The sequence below is a fragment of the Lactuca serriola genome, chromosome 1, assembly GCF_051521515.1.
Source record: "Lactuca serriola cultivar US96UC23 chromosome 1, Lser_US96UC23_V15, whole genome shotgun sequence".
NCBI lineage: Eukaryota > Viridiplantae > Streptophyta > Magnoliopsida > Asterales > Asteraceae > Lactuca > Lactuca serriola.
In genome coordinates this window covers 143,714,229-143,718,845 of record NC_136408.1, presented here as the reverse complement: position 1 = coordinate 143,718,845, position 4,617 = coordinate 143,714,229, and the positions used below count along the sequence as shown (strand labels likewise).

General features: G+C 37.6%; 1 non-coding gene across 1 annotated transcript; it reads left to right on the top strand.

Annotated features, from left to right (window-relative positions):
- The first annotated feature begins 1,409 nt into the window (after positions 1 to 1,409).
- On the top strand, positions 1,410 to 1,516 carry LOC145080841 (small nucleolar RNA R71). The gene has a single exon (XR_013695422.1). It is a non-coding gene; the product is annotated as a small nucleolar RNA R71 (small nucleolar RNA).
- Positions 1,517 to 4,617: the final 3,101 nt, after the last annotated feature.

Below are 4,617 nucleotides of genomic sequence, written 5' to 3'. Positions count from 1 at the left end.
TTTCAGGGTCTTCTTCCATATCAACTACCACGAACTCTACTGGAAAAATAAACTTGTCCACTTTTATTAAGAGATTCTCACAAACGCCTTGTGGATGAATTATTGTCTTGTCCACCAAATGGATCTTCATGTTTACCGGCCTTGGTTCTGGTAAATTCAACTTCTTAAAGAATGAAAAAGGCATCAGATTGATGCTTGCCCCTGAATAAGCTAATGCTCGGGTGAAAACTTCATTACCAAATTGGCACGGAATCACAATATTTCCCGGATCACCCTTCTTTTCAGGTAGCTCACTCATCAATACTTCCGCGACTTCAGCCAAATCTTTCCTAGCAGCAAAAAGGCCCTTAAGCAAGTTGAAGTACTTAGGTGTTTGGAGCATTGTTTCAACAAATGGCACATTAACTAGTAAAGCGTTAACATGCTTCATGAAGGTTCTGTATGCTTCTACTTTTTCTGCAGGCATGGCTCTGATTGGGTATGGCAGAGGAGGATTATAAGGCTTCAAAGAACTGATAGTTTTCTCCTTTACGCATGGACTCGGCGAGTCCAGTGGAGTGACTCGGCGAGTCGGATCGGGTTTTGCTGGGTCCGATTCTTCTACCTTTTCTGCCTTTTTCTTGGAGATTCTCAGTGCTTCTGTAAATGTTTCTTCACTGCTGGAGGTTATTACACTTACATTCTCCATTCTTGGATTGGGTACGGTGTTACTCGGAAGTTGACCCGGTCTTCTATTATTCACTTGATGCGCAAGCTGGCCCAGCTGTTTCTCAATGTTGAGAATTGACGCTTGCTGATTCCTAAGCATGTTTCTGGTCTCGTGTATGGCAGCATCGTGATCATTGTGTCTTTTTTTGGACGCGGCTATGAATCTAGTGAATAACTCTTCTAAATCGGCTTTCTTTTCTACTGGTTCTTCCTTTTGGTATAGTCCCATCTCCTTCTGCTTGTATTTCTCCTCCTTTGCCTTCTTATACTCTTCGTATGGTATCCAATCCTTTTTAGGTTTTCGCCAATTTTCATCATATCGATCACCACTTGAATAAAAGACTTGAGCTTTCTTATTTCCATTCTCATCCAAATCACAATCCTTTGTGAGATGGGGCCCTCTACAATTCTCGCATCCTACCCTAATAGCATGGATTGTTTGATCCATTTTTGTCATTCTTCGATCTAGACTATCAAGCTTAGCTATCACCGCCGCCATGCTATCATTTTCCGCGTTCACTACCCCACGACTTACTTCGTTTCTCGGATTGTGGTATTCTCTAGAGTGCTTAGAGAATTCTTCAATTAATTCTTTGATTACCGGGGGCGCCTTCTTTGTGAGCGGGCCTTGAGAATCAAGCAATTGCCTTGTGGTGACATTGACTCCATCATAGAAGATGGAGACCTCTTATTGGCTATTAAGGTCATGGTGTGGGCAATTTCTAAGTAGGCTCTTGTATCTTTCCCAAGCTTCATAAAGAGATTCTCCGGGTTGTTGCTCGAAGTTGGCAATGGCTTTCTTTAGCTTGGCTATCTTGGAGGGCGGGCAGAAATGGTCTATGAACTCTTCTTTCATCTTGGCCCATGTGGTGACCGATCCGGGAGGAAGTGGCTTTAACCAATCTTTTGCAGCTCCTTTAAACGTGACAGGAAGCATGCGAAGAAGCTGGGTCTCGCGTGGAACATTCGGTACGTTGAAGTAATCGGCCACATCATTTACTTCGTCCAAGTGCTTGTAAGCGTCTTCGTTATCCTTCCCGTAAAAAGGAATCTCTTTGAGTTGGGCGAGAATATGGCCTTTTAGTTCGAAAGTAGCGGTCGCGGGAATTGCGGGTTGCACAAGTCCCGGCCCGGTATCATCACGCATCCTTTTCTTCCATTCCCCCATGGGGACTTCATCAATGTTAGCCATTGTGATAGCTGACTCTTCTTTGGCATCGGTTTCGTGCTTGTAAGTATGCTCTTCTTCTTCCTCAGTCTCGTACTCGATATCTTCTTGAATCGGTTCTTCAACTATCAACGAGGCACTGGATGCTCCTGATTTGCTGCTCTTCTTCTTGCTGAAGATGGACTTTAAATTTTTGAGTGGTGAGTTCTTTGAAGATGTGGTTTCTCCAACGGCTTTTCCTTTGCTCCTTCTTAGTGCGGATTCCGGGTCTTCCAAAGGAGGGATCAGAGGTGTATCAGATCCTCTGGTCATGAAACAACTGTAAACAAACAAAACAAAAGAAACAAAACGCGTAAAAAGAACAAAAATGAAATAAAAAAATAAAGCTGAAACAGCGATGTACTCGCCGAGTCGGCACAAGTGCACTCGACGAGTTCTAGGCAAAAAAACTGAAAATTTTTCTAGTTATCCTAAAAACAGAATTTTATTGAAACTAATTCTACTTATTGAATTACTTTGTAAATAACTTTGTGTCAGATAAATCCCACACAAAGGATCGATTAAACTAGAATTTAATATTAATTTTAGAACCGTTCCCCGGCAACGGCGCCAAAAACTTGATGTGTGTAAACTCACTTAGTTTTAAACCTACTTTTAATTATCAGATGACACACAAAAGGCAGTGAACCTATCAATTGTGGTATAGTTAAGTAAGCAGGGTATCGATCACAGGGAACGGCAAATTAAAATTAAAAACTAATTTTATCTAAGTTAATTAAGAAGTAGGGGTTTTCTCTAGTTTTACAAGACTAGAAACTTACTAACTATTACTAATTTAAGACTAGAAAATAACGACTTAACTAGATTCAATAATTGGAAAGGAACTTCTGTTTAGTTCAACTTGGTTAACTCTATGGTTGATTTCAAGGTAATAGTGCAATGAATTAATTCTTTCGTTGGTTACCGATTCAAGTGATTAGATTCGTATTCACTACCCTAATCCTTAGCAAATAAACTAATTTAAACAATGTCCAATTGTCTAATTTAATTAAATTCACTAGATTAATTATTCGGGTTAAGTTAGACTTGCAATAGTTAACTAATTTATTCTTTTAATTAACTTCTTGTTTGATGGTCATCTTACAAGCTTGCACATGAATTTACTCAATTTTCTTATTAATTCTAGTTTCATATTCATTAATCCTAGACATATAGCATAGTGATCACATAGTATATGAGGGTAATAATCAATAGATGTTCATGCTTATCAATTATCTTCCTATTAACAGAAAATTAATTATTATTCACACACAAGGTTCTTTAGCAAGCTAAAATAACAAAAATTCACCAACTTGGAATTAATCCTACCAATCAATCAAACCATATTGTCAACTTAGTATCCCCAAACAGAAGTCTAAAGATTTTAGCTCATAATTGAAGTAAATAACAGCAAACAAACAAAGTCAAGTTGCTTAACCATAATGATAAAACAAAAGAAATAGTGGAATGATTAAATTTTGCCTCAATTACTCTCCGGGATTGAATTCTAGCTTCCTACGTCGTCTTCTAGGGTTTTTCTGGCTTCTCAATCGTAGCTAAGTACTTCTGAATCGTCCCAGAACTCCTTTCAATCGTACTGAGGAGTTATCTTTATATATACGAATCGACTCGTCGAGTCAAGTGGTGACTCAATTTTCTTATTAATTCTAGTTGGTTACCGATTCAAGTGATTAGATTCGTATTCACTACCCTAATCCTTAGCAAATAAACTAATTTAAACAATGTCCAATTGTCTAATTTAATTAAATTCACTAGATTAATTATTCGGGTTAAGTTAGACTTGCAATAGTTAACTAATTTATTCTTTTAATTAACTTCTTGTTTGATGGTCATCTTACAAGCTTGCACATGAATGTACTCAATTTTCTTATTAATTCTAGTTTCATATTCATTAATCCTAGACATATAGCATAGTGATCACATAGTATATGAGGGTAATAATCAATAGATGTTCATGCTTATCAATTATCTTCCTATTAACAGAAAATTAATTATTATTCACACACAAGGTTCTTTAGCAAGCTAAAATAACAAAAATTCACCAACTTGGAATTAATCCTACCAATCAATCAAACCATATTGTCAACTTAGTATCCCCAAACAGAAGTCTAAAGATTTTAGCTCATAATTGAAGTAAATAACAGCAAACAAACAAAGTCAAGTTGCTTAACCATAATGATAAAACAAAAGAAATAGTGGAATGATTAAATTTTGCCTCAATTACTCTCCGGGATTGAATTCTAGCTTCCTACGTCGTCTTCTAGGGTTTTTCTGGCTTCTCAATCGTAGCTAAGTACTTCTGAATCGTCCCAGAACTCCTTTCAATCGTACTGAGGAGTTATCTTTATATATACGAATCGACTCGTCGAGTCAAGTGGTGACTCGTCGAGTCCCTCTCACATTCCCCGTATTGTGATAACTCTCTGGGATCCCGAGTCATTATCTTCTCGATTCTTCGATTGCACTCGCCGAGTAGTCGATCTGACTCGCCGAGTCAATGCCATTTTTAGTGCTTTTCTTCTTTATTCCATTCTTGATCTCTCAACTATTTCTCCTGCTTCCTTCTGCTTCCAAGCTTCATCTTTGGACTGAAAATATAATTCAAACACTTTTAAGTACCTTTTGTCCATAAAATGCAATAATTTAGCTAATAAATGAATAAAAATGTATACTTAATATGA